The 15,186-nt window shown below is 40.3% G+C and overlaps 1 long non-coding RNA gene across 1 annotated transcript; it reads left to right on the top strand.

Moving 5' to 3' along the window:
* Positions 1 to 8,808: 8,808 nt before the first annotated feature.
* LOC143106185 (uncharacterized) lies at positions 8,809 to 9,650 on the top strand. Its single transcript, XR_012983642.1, has 3 exons — positions 8,809 to 9,357; positions 9,439 to 9,500; positions 9,584 to 9,650. It is a non-coding gene; the product is annotated as an uncharacterized LOC143106185 (long non-coding RNA).
* The last annotated feature ends 5,536 nt before the right edge of the window (positions 9,651 to 15,186 follow it).

Raw genomic sequence — 15,186 nt, 5'->3', positions numbered from 1 at the left:
CTGAAGTGTCTATTATATTTTAGTTTTATATATTGTGTTTTCAATGCACATTATAAATAAATGGGACATTTGTTAAGATTTATATTTAGTTTTTTAGCAAAAGTATTTGAACAAGGTGAGACTGGTGAAATAAATGCGCCTTACTGCTGTGGTGTAGTCTAGTTAGCTGTGGGTATACTGTGATCAACCCCAAATGTTAATACCTATCCTTGCCTATTTTAAGTGGGTATACTGACATGGTGATGCTTTTTAAGTGGGTATACTGCATAGTCCTGCATATCACGTAGACTACACCACTGCCACACTGAACAAAGGATTTTCTGTGCATGGATGTTGACCGGTTCTTGTCCCCTCAGCGTATGATGTGGCCCCTGTCTCAGAAAAATCCTAGAACCGCCGCTGTACTGTGCAAGACAGCGAGACAGACTTTCTAGACTTTCTGCCAACTAATCTTTCAAAAGACAGTAAGCTATTTAACTGACCGGATGGATGTCTTCACTCGGTGAACAAAACAGTTAACCATGCATGTAGCCTAAGGAGTGTCCAAGGTTAGCCATTCATGTTTGGCTTGTTATGATGAGCTTTGACGATTGTTTTGTTGACACTACAGCAGGTTAGAATGTGAAAGCCAAAAATATTGTAGTGCCAGACCGACGATTGGATGTCACAGGCACACCCGGGCAGATGGTTATGGTTATGTTATTTAGCAGACAAAAGCGACATACAATACAACAACAATACAAAGGCAAAGTATCCGTGGCTACGCCCAAGGGCGTAGGTTTGGTCTGAGCTTTCGTGGGGACACTACCCACTGCCCCCCCCCCCCCTGAAAAAAAAAGCCACTCAACTCTTTCACCAGCCACTATAGATATATAAAATGATTAAAATGTGCAACTGTCCAACTATCCATGATTAAAATGTGCTACTGTCCAACTTGATCTAACTATACTGTGTAGCCTACATAATCTGATTTTACAGATATGTAGGCTATATTTAACATTTAACATTCTATTTTCTGTTATGAAATCATGCATTGACCCATTTAAGCACAGCTCAGTTTTAAGAAACTTAAATACATGCATGCTTAGCATTTTGTGAAAAGAAATCATTAAGGCTACATTGACAACTCTTAACCGTGATATGTAGGGGAGACCGGGGCTGGTTGGAACACTTTTCACTCTCGGTTATATTTCTCCGTCTTACAATGCGTTGAAATGATCAAATTGTGATTAACTGAAAGCTTGGGATCTCAGCTACAAAATGTATACATTCAATGTCAACAAATGATCCCTTGTTTTGAGTTATATATGATTAAAGTGGTGCATGCACGGGGTTGGTTGGCACATGTAGTCGGGGTTGGTTGGAACACCTATGTTATAGTCCTTTGCAGTACTCCTTTTGCTTTTGTTTGAAGTGCTCATCTATATCACTACCTGTAGGGCTTTGCTGATTTCTTTTCTGTGTGTTTTTCTTCAGTAGGGCCCACCGTCAAGACCAATTTGGTCCCTACCGATTTTTTTTTACTTAAAATGTTTAAAAATGTCTGAAATGCTTCCAAATGTAAAACTATGTTCAGTAATTACAATAACAATGTTAAAATAAAGATTGATGATGTTTTTATGTGTAAAATACAAAGTTTATAGATTTGTCACAAAATAGCCATAGAGAATGTATGTGCCAACCAACCCGTGTGCCAACCTGCCCCGCCCACATTAGGTCAAACTTTTCTGCATCAATGCTGTTAGCCTGCTAATATCGGTCACCTCAGGTTTTTAAACTTCATTTTAAATTATAGATGAGTCCCCTAGCAATCAATTATAATGAATATTTTTTATTTATCCCTAACTATTACCCTTCTAGGATGTATTTAGTGGGAGGTGCATATTCTAAGTTTTGACACTACAAAATAAAAAAGTTGTTCTCACCTAAAGGGTTAATGACCTGGAGACCAGTTACATACGTGAGTTTACTCTACTCAATAAGGCCGTCAGTTTAGTGTTGGAATTTTGTTGCAGCTCCCTCTAGTAGCCTGGATATTAACAGTGTCTCAACCTGCCCTTAACCAGCCCCGGTGTATGTGTATGTACATGTATATTCTCTGATTCTAATATTTACAGATATCTAGGCGATGTAAGCACAGTTCAGTTTTAAGAAATGTTTAAAGCCGAAAGACCATGTTGAATTTTGCTACAATTTATTTCAAAACCGGATTACTCTGGAACAGCTAACTATACACGGGAATGCATTACACCTTTATGTTCGGTAAGGTCTGCTGTTTATTCTAATATATGGTTTTTCGTGTGTTGCGTGAAGAGTGTGTATTCCACCAAGACGAATGGATGTGGAGATGGGCGCAGAGAATAATTATTACATCTCTTATTTTTCTCTTATTTTCACTTATTTTTCTCGCGAACTGTTTATCACAGCAAATAGTGGCTATCTAGCACCGTTTAAAAGCTGAGAAAAGGCTCTTTCGTGTGACACATGTGTGATGAGTAGCCTATTGTCGAGGAGTTCAACAGAGAAGAATGGGTGAATTTGGACGCACTTCATATGCCGAAGTGAAGCTGAAGCGCTGCGCAATGCTGCGAAGGAGACTGCGGCTCACTGGTAGTTATTATAGGTAACTTCAAATCAGCGCGATTTACCCTTAAAGGCTACTGCACATTACAAGATCTGTACGAGATGACCCGCAGCACTGAAGTGAGAAATGACTCCCCCCCCCCCCCCCATTTCAACCTGAATATTGGTGGGGACATTTCAGTCGTAATTTGATATTGGTGTGGACACGTCCTTCGGTCCCCACGCAAATCTACGCCCATGGCTACGCCACTGCTTTGTGTAATGGAATTGGTGAGTCTTGAAGTCTTCAATAATTCGTTTCCCTTAAACTAGGCTTGGCTAACTACGCTTGGCTCTTATGAGGTAGGTGGGCAGAAATAGTTCTATTTCATTATTAATGTAAGGGATTATTAAGGATTATTAATGTGATTATTAATGCGAGGGGTTAAATATTAATGGATAGGTTGTATGCTTGTACCAAAAAGTGTCCGACAAAGTTTTAATATCAGTTTTGGCCCCCTGACTATACTTCACATAGCGTCAGGCACTCCAACTGAATTGGCAACATACATGCAGAACTCAGCCCCAACAAGATATACAAAACTATCTCAGCAACGGAGAAATTAAACTGGTTCAACTGGTCTCAGAGATATGAGGAAACATTTTGTGTGTATTCGCATGTTCCACTAAAAGTAGGCAGAGGAACAGTACTTCTTTTTGCGCAGCGCTAGTTATGTATTTTTAACTGGAGATGTTCAGGACTCTGAACCGCACACCGCGAATCTGCCAATTTATTTCCTTTACCGAAATGCATTAAATGAGGACGAGATCGAAGGTGAAATGTAGAATAAGAAAAACAGAAATGCTTCGGACTTGGTGTGCAATTCCTGTGCATAACTTTTCCAAAGAAACTACAGTGTCTGAAGCAGGTGCTGTGCAATTTCAGGCAAACACTTGAAATTGGTATTGAGAACCAATGAGTTAGGCTAAAACAACTGCATTATTTATGTATTAAGCATTGTGACCTATAGACCTAGAGCAGTAGGCTATGTGTATCTCATCACTTACCATTTGCTGAGAAATGCAATGTGTGGTCAAAGCAACAAACACAACAGTTCCAAAGAAGCTGGTCTATTAATGTCCTGGAAGGAAAAAATCTAGGTACCAAGGTGTAGGTAAATCAATGCCACCAGCTCCTTCACATTGCCACTTATAATCAGCTCTGGTATTCAGGTTGTTCCCGTTGCAGAACAGGTCCAACGAGGAGGAGGCACTAGGTCAAGCCCCACCTCTCTCCTCACCATAGGCGTAGATTTGCGTGGGGACCGAAGGACGTGTCCACACCAATAGTGACAAATGGTCAGAAAGGGCTTTAGTTTTTGAGATACCCCTACCGGAGGTAGAACTAAACCCAACAATGTTTTTCCTCATCTCTAAGGTCTCCCATATATGAAATGGATTCTTGGCTAAAAATATTTTACTGCTAAGATTTTTAAATGAACAGATATTGTTATATACCCAAAACCAAAAAAGGACTAAAATATAGCCTGTCCATATGGGAGTTAAGGCTTATAAACTAGTGCAGATCAATCACACAAGCTCTGAAGACTTTGAAACTTGCCATGTTTATAGTCAGGAAGTTGCTTTACCTACTAGAAAAGACTGGATGTGAATATATTGATGTATGGAATGAATAGAGACCTGTAAACACATACCTAAAATAAGCGGACATGCAAAAAATGATTATCTATGCAGAATGTTTTCATTTACTTTGAAGCTGCTTTACCAGGGATTATCATAGAAACACATATGATGGCTTGTTGGAAAGGTGGGATTGTCCTGAATCCAACAATACCAAATATGTAAATATAGTATGACGAATCAAGGTGTTCTGTCACTCAATTTATGAGGTGTTTCTAACTGGAATCCATGCATTTCCACGGAATTAGTTTTGGAATCTGATCCCTTATCATACCTGTTCATTCTTACTCGTCGCTCGACTTATCGTGACTAAATTCAAGATGGCTGCAAACGCTAAACTTCGTGAAGATACTGTCTGTATAAATTGTCTTGTAAGTAAACTACCAGTGCTTTTTCAAAGTTCTCAATATCTCGTTTTAAATGTCAGGGCCCTCGGAAGTCTACAAATGAAGTGTGGAGATACATTGAGCCCCGTAAATGGTGTAAAACAGTGATTTATTTGCATGGCTAGCCTGATGCCGAAGCACCACCATTGAAAAAGCTGTTGGTAGCATTGGCTAACTAGCGCCAGATTTTGGAGTGCAGGGGACAAGCCGAGATGGGCTATGAGACATACGTTCACACTCGGTATCATGTTTCAACACACTTTAGGTCAATATCACACCGGAATTCTCCTTTAAGCTCACTGAAGACATTGATAAAACAGTATTGTCCAAAGATATGAAAGTGAGGACCCGATTGTTTGACTGATAGCTATGACAACATACCAAAGACCATTGCTGAGCAAGAAGGTGTGTCCATAGTTCAACACAAGAAATACAGTATAGATCCTGGAAACTATGGTAGAGCATGACAGTGAGTAATATGTCAGCAGTGACTGTCTATTATGTTTCCAATGCAGCAAGTATGTACCCAACATCCTGTATAACTTTGTGAACTGGTGTGTTGATTAACATGCCCACAATTACCAAACATGTGATGATGACCCAGCTTCAAAGGAGAATCTGTGTGTTATCACAATTTGTCATGATCTCATTGAACAGAGCTGTCACATCCATACGCCAATCACACTGGGACTTCGAGTTTGGTAGTAAGACAGTCATCAATGAGCTCATCGCAATGGGACACTGTGTTTCCTATACAGAAGTTAGGCACTTCTCACATCTGTTGCAGCAGACCAGATATCAAGGACAGAAAGTGGTGTCTACATCCCAACTGGCCCCACTGGAGTTGCTGAACATGGAATTTTTGATGCAGCCATCAGCAACTTTGACCAAAATGAAGACACCCTGGATGTGAAGCGTAAAAGAATGGACAAAATGTACCTGTAAAGTTTATCTCCATTTTATATCAAACGTGTTTAAGGTAGTGAGGGACCTCTGAACCTGAGGGAACCTGTGCTAGGCATTTATCGGCTGTGGAGACTTGGCCTCTTCGGAACACAACAGACATAGCATGAGTTGTACACTTCCCATCCAGGGTGTCCTTATTTTGGTAAAAGTTGTCGATGGCTGCATCAACAATTCCTTGTTCAGCAACTCAAGTGAGAACAGTTGGGATGTAGACACCACTGTCCTTGATCTATATTTCTTTTGTTGACACACCTTCTTGCTCAGCAATGGTCTTTAGTATGTTCTCATAGCTATCAGTCAAAGAGTTGAAAGTCCTCACTTTCATACCTTTGGACAATACTGTTTTATCAATGTCTTCAGTAAGCTTAATAAAGGCTTTGTTATTATGGACGGATTATGAACTTTCGGGCCCCTGGGCCCAGATGTATTAAGGGCCCCCCACTCCTTGAATTTCCCCTGGGGATCAATAAAGTATCTATCTATCTATCTATCTATCTATCTATCTATCTATCTATCTATCTATCTATCTAATTGTGACATATGTGGGAGGGGGGTTTGGGGATCCTACCCCAGAAAATTTTTAATTTGTTTGATGTGATTTCCTGTATTCTGGTGCATTTTGGGGATGGCCAATACTAAATTCAATCAGATTCATACCCTACATCCTGATTTGTTGATATTGAGGCAATGATTCCATGCAAAGGCTTCAGGGCCCCCTGACCCCTTGGGCCTGGGCCCGGTGGGCCTGTGCAGTAATCCATCCCTGTTTGTTATAGACATTGGTCTGCTTTTTAAATTATTTTCTATGGCTTCTGCTATATTTCATTTAGAGATGTAGTGTGCAAGGTATTTTATGGTATTTGGTATCATATGCAAAGAGATCTGGGCATAAAAGAATTCGAAGATGTACATCTTCATCAAGCCTTTCAGAAGCTGCCCGAAGGACCTTGTTTCTGGTACTTGCGACTGTTCCAGTTGAAATTGCTGTCAGAGGTTCTGGTTTAGAGCTGGCCTTCCCACAAATGAAACAATCTCTCCGTATTTGAAATGATGTTGTATCAGCCCTACTCAGCCTTCTTGGTGCAGATGTGCTCTCACTCTCAAGATTTGCAACTTGCTGCTGCTCACTGATTTTTGTCTTACTGCAGTAGTTCACTCTACATGATACATGATATGAAACTTTGATTTTGGAAGAAATATCATCTGTATATGCATGGTTCGAATTACGGGGGGGAATTGGGGGGGTCCGACTCCCCTAGATGAGACTTGGACCCTCCCAAATGGGATGAAAATAATAGTTTGGTGGGTACTGAAAAAATGTAATAAAAAGTAATGTTATCCTATATTGCATGTAATTAAATGTATTACCATCACATACCAACAATTCAGGATATAATCTAATGAAATACCATTTTCAAACCCTCATCCCCATTGGGATGTACCATTTCTCTGGTACATTCAGACTGTGTTGTTTGCTATGATATAATACTGACGAATTAAAACAAATGCACAGTGTAGGCTGCAAAAGCCATACTGTACAAGCGGTGGCCAACTGGCCATACATTTGTCTAATATTTCACTGCCTTTGTAATATAGTGATAGCCAACCTTAGAAAAACATTGAGTCGCAAGATCGCTATGGTTTAACCGGAGGTCTCCCTTCCACTCAGCGGCCACGACCATCGCTGCTGCTTAGCTTAAAAATCACACCATAGGAGGAGTTCGATATACTGACACGGGGAGAGGTTTAATAAGTCGATTTATCATTTTGTGCAATTTCATTCTTAATGTCTTAACAAGAGGGAACTAATATTCAGGGAATTTCGCATGTACATGGTTCTCAACCTTTTTTAAGCAAATGCCCATACACCCATAATTGCAACGTTACCTACAGTTTGTTTGAAACGCTAGGTGAACATATAAGAATCAATTGGACCTGAAATGTCTTTCTTTGTTGCCATTATTAGAGATCAGCCTTTCTTAAAAGCGTATTGCTGCACAAACGTTTTGTGATAGAAGGCGCACAATCCACTAGGCTATGAAATGCCTAGGCTAAATAACGTGAAGATATTTGTTTTCCAACCGCGAACAAGTCATTTTTTTATTTGCTTGACGTTTGGTAGGCTTAACTATCCAAGAAAAAATAATCAAATGAACCAAAGGCAGGCTAGGTGAACTTGGCTATTAAACGGGAGACTTTCTGTGGCCCATCTGTAAACAATTCTGGGTCTTAAATTGAAGTAGTATGTTTGCCATTTCCGTGCTATTGGTCTATGCATGTCCATGTTTGCATTGCACTGCTGTACCAAATTTTTTTTTTTGACTGTGGCGCGCAATTTTACGCACGGGGCGCACCTTGAAACAGTGTTTACCCAAATTCAACCCTTCCCATAACGTGCAAGGTATATTGTGCCTGCGTATGATGCAGAAGTTTCTTTTAACTTGTCGACCAGCCAGCCATGGTCATATGACCTATATTTCGATGGAAATTTGACTGTGAACCACAAGTTTGAAATCATGTGTGTAAGCCTATAAAAAATGGAGAGTGACGTCACCAGTCGAAATAGCTGTACCCCCGAAGCTCACGGTATAATTCGAACACTGTGTATATGGAGCCAGAGTTTTATGGACATCACCATCTTTCTCTGCTGAGCAAGGGTAAGTATGCGTTGGAGGCCTTCTAATGTGGGGTTTTGGACATAGGGATCTTTTTTCTTGCCCTTTTCAAAATGTTTCCCACAAACTTTGGATCCAATGTCTGTAAGACATTGTCCATAATTCAAGAGACTAGTGCATGGGCGTAGATTTAGGGTGGGACGCTAAGGACTAGTCCTAATCAATATTTTAAGATGACAAAATTGTCCCCACCAATATTTTAGCGAACGTATTTGCGCTGCTGATCATTCCGACAGCCAGCACAACAGTACAAAAAACGTCGTCATATGATTTGCTGAAAAACAGAGGGGAGGGGGGAAGGGTTATCTGACATGCATGCTACAGTAGGCCTACACGCACGGAGAGTGTCAAAGCACAGGCTATTGTACTTGTTTGCACCGGCAGTCAAGCGAGCGGGTGTGTCAACGACAACGGTAGGGCGGTTGGTATCCCAAAAAAGGCCAGAGTAAAACATTGTGATATTCCCTTTGCCCTTCAGCATGTACATGTTTTCCCCTTTTTGTGGTTTGTAGATCAGCTATGCTACCCAAAAATACGAAGCTTTTTCATTGCAGTCTAGGCCAAATAATTAGCCATACAAACTGGCAACTATTGACCAGGCTTTCAAATGCGGATTTTACTGTGTAAAATAGCATTAGCTGTTAGGATATTACCCAGGATATTGTCACAGCTAACCTAGCTTCTGTAATCTTTTAACCAAATGTAGCCAGTTCACCTTGTTTCTCTGTCTTTTCCCCATGTCTGTCTGTTTTCCCTACATGTCCCACACTGGCCTGCTCCCGCTAACTAGGGGGGCGTGGTGATTAGTTACACACCGGAGTTTGTTCGCACTGATTACTGGCCGGACAGTATAAAACCACCCAGGTATGAAGAAGCGTTGTAAGCTCTGCCTGTTTAACCCCCTAGCGTGTCGGATTCAGTCATCAGGTATGTTGCAATACTCCCGTTTGCTGCCGGACTAATAACATGGTTTAATCAATGTTTGTCTTCACCTGTAGCTTCGCGGTCACTGGCTAGTCTACTCCTGCTGCCCGTGTTTTAGACACCATCCCTTATTCATTCTACAGGTATGCACCTATGTTTGTCTTAAATCTCTCGTAGGTTATTTTCTGTTTTGAGTCGTAACATTTTCTCTTGTATGCCTGTAGCAGAACGTGGGTGAGTGCTCTCCATACGGCGCTTTGTGCACTAATCGTAGTTACGAACATAGGTATGTACGATGCTTGCTTTAATGGGTAACTTTCTAGGCTGCAGTAGAGGCTTTATGTTCAATGTCTTTTCTGTCCTGTCCAGGTAGCGTGGCCTTTTCCATCTACGTGGGGTGCATAGCGTGGGTCGTGCTGCTGTCTTGTCTGTAGTTTATTTTGGTGTAGCCGTTTTGTGTGCCGTTTTCAAGTAAGGTGCGTGTCTGTTTCTTTTTGTGGGCATTAACTTAATGTCTACGTCTGCCTGTATTCTTTGGGTTTATTTGGCGTTTATATGTCGGCCTACATGTTGCTTGCCGCATTAGTAGAGGAGCGGGGCATAAGTGGCATATGCTTCAACCTGGTAACTGCTTAGTGTCGGTCTGGTGCTGGCTGTCATTTGTGTGTGTTTGTATTTCTTTTGTCCTGGTGTGCCTGCATTATCTACCATAACGTCTGTATAGGCTTACTGTATTTTTGCCCCCTTGTGGTGCTGTTTTATTTGTTTAGCAGATGTGGGGCCCTCTTTGAGGGAGGCTAGTCACCTGGTGGTGGGACCCTGTAGCTGCACATTTGTGGTGTCATTGTTGCTTGCGGTGGGCTGCTGTGTCACTGGTAAGTCACTTTCTTGCAGTGTGTATGCACGTGTGATGGCTGGAACTTAGAACACACCTCCAGTTAGTCTGTCTCCCTCAGGTAAGCCCCCATCTGCTGTATCTTTTTAGCTCCAGTGGAGCCTTGGCCCCACTTAGAAATCACCTGTTCATATTGTATCATAATAAAAGATAATAATAAATATTTTTGTACTTTCATAACCTCTGACTCATTTCAGGTATTATTGCAGGACGCTCCTCCCTTCCCCCCCTTTGGTTATTTAATAAACTTTTATGATTTGACTGGAATTCACGTTGTCTGCTTGGTGCTTTTGGACCTGTGTCAAACCTTCCTTAGCAAATTCTCTTAAAGAAGTCCCTGGGTACAAAGCCCAGGGTGGCGTAGTCAGGCTACTGGGAGTGGCTTATAGCCTCTCTCTCTCCCTCCTTACTGCTCTGGTCACACAAAGTTAGGAGTCATGTTAAATAAGGGTGTGCTGCACGGACAGTCAGGCTATAAGTCACCATCACTCACTGTTAGGCTAATTGGGCTACCAATTTTGCAGTAGCAATAAACAATGGATCTGAGACATTTTCCTGTTCCTATATTCTGTTTATGTAGGCTAATGTATTTGTGAATGTAGCCTGCACAATGCAAATAAATAAAAGATAAACTGGTGCATTTCCATACTCATAGAAATGAACATTGCGAAACACTTATCTGTTCTATGATCTCATCCCAGAAATATTTTCTTTGACTTGTTTGTTTTTTGAAGACTTATTTTATCTAATGACAGCAAATATGATGAATTGAATCCACATATCCTTGCACTTGCGAAACTATGTTTCAGCATTCACGTTCTTCTTAAAGTGACAGGCACTCAAATTAGATTTACACACCAAAAGTGGTGATATAGACAAGTGTAGCCTAATAAATATGATGTAATCAAATTACTAAATGTTTAGCTATTAGTAATGCAGATCATAAAATACTATAAATAATTATCAGTATACATTTATAGTTTAAATGAATTCCAAAATATGAAAAAGAAACATGACAACCATCACTTTCTATGTGTGTGTGGAGGGTCAATCAAATTCTATGATTGCCACTGATGTGAATGATCTCACAAATCACACAAACCAAATAAAATTAAAAAAAATTGCAGTAGTATTGAAATCAAGATTCTTCACTTGCTATTGGTATTGAACAATAATGTTGGTATCGTGACCACAGTAGTTGTGGATGTGTTCCCACCAAAGCTGAGACCAAACCTATGTCCTTGGACTAGTGAAAAGGAAAAATGATATACATTTCAGAATTTTCATTGAAATGCAAATTAAGTTGAATTACACGCAACATTAGTCAGAGGGCTAAGTACTTTCTTAGCTAGGGAAAGTAGTTTCTACAACTAACTGTTTAGCTACTTAGGGGTGAAGTAAGCAGTGTAGGCTCTACTGTCCACTGCTGGTCTGGACAGACAAAAGCTAACACTATTATTTTCCATTATTCAGTAATGACTTGACCAAAACAAAATTCAAATGAATGTAAATATTTTAATAAAGGTGTTCCATTCCAATGTTAACTGATTCAATTGGATCTGTGTTTCATATGAAATGTATCATTATTAAATGTAAATATAGATCAGCACTTACCTTGCAGTAACAATGAATTTGTCCACATTCTTCTCACCACTGATAATGTGATTTGGACTTTTGGATTGTATTTTGCCAGTGTTCTGTTTTCTTTCATTTTGGACACCTCATACATTGAGTGACAGAACACCCTAATTTGTCATACTATATTTACATATTTGGTATTGTTGGATTCAGTACAACCCCACCTTTCCAACAAACAACCTATTATAATCCCTGGTAAAGCAGCCACAAAGTAAATGAAAACATTCTGCATAGATAATCATTTTTTGCATGTCCGCTTATTTTAGGTATGTGTTTACATGTCTCTATTCATTCCATACATCAAGATATTCACATCCAGTCTTTTCTAGTAGGTAAAGCAACTTCCTGACTATAAACATGGCACGTTTCAAAGTTCTCAGAGCTTGTGTGATTGATCTCTACTAGTTTATATGCCTTAACTCCCATACGGACAGGCTATATTTTAGTCCTTTTTTGGTTTTGGGGTGTATAACAATATCTGTTAATTTAACAATCTTAGCAGTAAAATATTTTTAGCCAAGAATCCATTTCATATATGGGAGACCTTAGAGATGAGGAAAAACATTGTTGCGTTTAGTTCTACCTCTGGTAGGGGTATCTCAAAAATGTGGGGCCATTGTCACTAGCCTACAATGTCAAATTACGACTGATGTAATAATTATTCTCTGCGCCCATCTCCACATCCATTCGTCTTGGTGGAATATGCTCTTCACGCAACACATGAAAAACCATAACCAGCTCACGGTTAAGAGTTCGTCAATGTAGCCTTAATGATTTCTTTTCACAAAATGCTAAGCATGCATGTATTTAAGTTTCTTAAAACTGAGCTGTGCTTAAATGGGTCAATGCATGATTTCATAACAGACCAAATAGAAAATAAATGTTAAATGTTAAATATAGCTAGCCTGGCTAGCGCCACCACTTCTCAATGAGACGTGGTCTGGAAACCAAACGTTCATTTTCTCGTATTTGAAAAAAATGCCCAGATCCGTTTATTGGGTGCCACGGATGTCTATCAAATGCGTCTGTGCATAGCTCATCATCGTCTTGCTTTCCCCCTTGTTCTGTGATTGGTCCCCTATCTCAGGCGAAAATTTGCTCCATGGTCTCCAGGCTGCCTTAGCAGTGTTCCCCAAAGTGCTTTCATTTTCTTCCATGTTACCTACTGTAATTTTGGGCAAATGTGCAATATAATCCAATTTATGTGCAAGCATGATCATTAAGGTGGTTGTCAAGCTGATTTTTTTTTTGTGTGTGTATGACTTTAAGCAATTTCAGGCCAATTTGTTGGTTTTCTGCTCAACATGACATACCAACACTAAATGTTGAATATCTCCACAACCACAAGGACCATATACATAGAAATGGTATCAAATGAAAGCCAACACTCATGTGCTGTCTGCAGAAGTGTCAGAATGAACATGTATTGTACAGTGTAAGAGAACAGAACTAGAACATGAAAAAAAACAATCTTCACCTAAAAAGAACCCATTTTCAAAGTGAATATCAGCTTGGAAACATAACATAGTATCCCAAAACCTCTATCAATCAGTACCCCTATCTATGGGAATGAGTCAAACCAAGTTTAAAGCTTGTAGGGAGAGACAGTGCAATGCTGCACAAGTTGTAATTCTTTAATGTCAAGGCAGCAATGTAGAACTGTAGATGGTGGTCTATGGTGCTATTTGACTTCATTAATGTACCAGGTTGTAACACAAATTATATTTAATTGACATATCACTATAGTTATTAATTCCATCCTAACATAACTGCTCTCTCATTTCTTTAGGGTAAGGGGTTAGTAACTAGTTAGTAGTAATAACTAGTCTTGCTGATCCTAGCACTTTCCACCTGACTAGAACTGACTCTCGATTGTTTAAAAAACAGCACTCACTGATGCACTTATTCTTATTGTACTAGAGCTTTTTAAAATGGTCCTATAAGTGTTGAGAGAATTGCTTTATAAAGCTTAAACTGTTAACCATGTTGTTAGTTGCTTTGGTTAAAAATGCGTCAGCCAAATGTAATGTAATGTAATAACTAGATGTACCGCAGAGCGGTACAAAATATGACCGCCGCCCAGTCCAGCACATTTTTTCCACAAAAATAAATCACGCTGAAAGGCCTATATGATTCTAACTGTCTCACTAAATTGCATTAGCCACACACAATTCTAACTGGTATCTGCTAGACAACAAGTACCAAAACATGATTAGTTCATAGATTTCACATGTAAAATTCATTTTATACAACCCCACCCCCATCTTGCCTATTCATAATTCTGAGAAATTCTTGAATTGTGTGCATGTGTGTGGGTGTAGTATAGTATAAGTATATAGTATATATACTTTTTTGATCCCTTGAGGGAAATTTGGTCTCTGCATTTAACCCAATCGGTGAATTAGTGAACACAAACAGCACACAGTGAGGTGAAGCACACACTAATCCCGGCGCAGTGAGCTGCCTGCTACAATGGCGGCGCTCGGGGAACAGTGAGGGGTTAGGTGCCTTGCTCAAGGGCACTTCAGCCGCGGCCCACTGGTCGGGGCTCGAACCGGCAACCCTCCGGTTACAAGTCCAGAGTGGTAACCAGTGGGCCACGGCTGCCCATGTGCATGTGCTTGTGTGTTTGCCTGTTTATGTGCCTGTGTGTGTGCATGTGCATGCATGCGCATATATGTCTACTGTGTGAGTATGTCATACGTAGGATTACTGTGAATGTATGTGTGTGCGTGTGTATCTGTTTATGCACATTGTGTGCATATGGAATGGGTTTACATGACCCCTGGAGGCAAACATACGCAAAAAATGGGTCACCCTAGGCCCTACGGTTCTCAAGATATTCACAGAAAACTGTGTCTGCCCTACCCTCCTTTCGGGGGGTCCAGTACAGCAGGGGGGGCTACAGATCAAAACGAAAAACGATGGTTCCATGCTATCCATGTGGGGTTACATGCCCACCAAGTTTCGTGTACCCCGGTCTTTCAGTGTCCCGGGAATCCTTATTGGTGTACGGTCACTAAATGTACACATATTATTTTATTGTAAGGCCCCCCTGATATAAAGCAACTTCCTGACTATAAACATGCCAAGTTTCAAAGCTCTCAGAGCTTGTGTGATTGATCTGCACAGTTTATAGGCTATGCCTTAACTCCCATACGGACAGGCTATATTTTAGTCCTTTTTTGGTTTTGGGGTGTAGCCTATAACAATATCTGTTAATTTAACAATCTTAGCAGTAAAATATTTTTAGCTAAGAATCCATTTAATATATGGGAGACCTTAGAGATAAGGAAAAACATTGTTGCGTTTAGTTCTACCTCCGGTAGGGGTATCTTAAAAATGTAAAACTACATTTCCCTGTCCACTCCACACGTTGCAACTGGAAAACGGAAGTTGAATTGTTTTGAATCCATCAGAGGCGGCGGCGGCGGCGGTA

Source organism: Alosa pseudoharengus, unplaced genomic scaffold (assembly GCF_046254945.1).
Source record: "Alosa pseudoharengus isolate Yale_2024_CS ecotype anadromous, Long Island Sound unplaced genomic scaffold, YU_APseudo_1.1 YU_APseudo_1.1_scf_6, whole genome shotgun sequence".
NCBI lineage: Eukaryota > Metazoa > Chordata > Actinopteri > Clupeiformes > Clupeidae > Alosa > Alosa pseudoharengus.
Note: the sequence above shows the minus strand (reverse complement) of the source record. Positions and strands in the feature narration are given on the sequence as shown.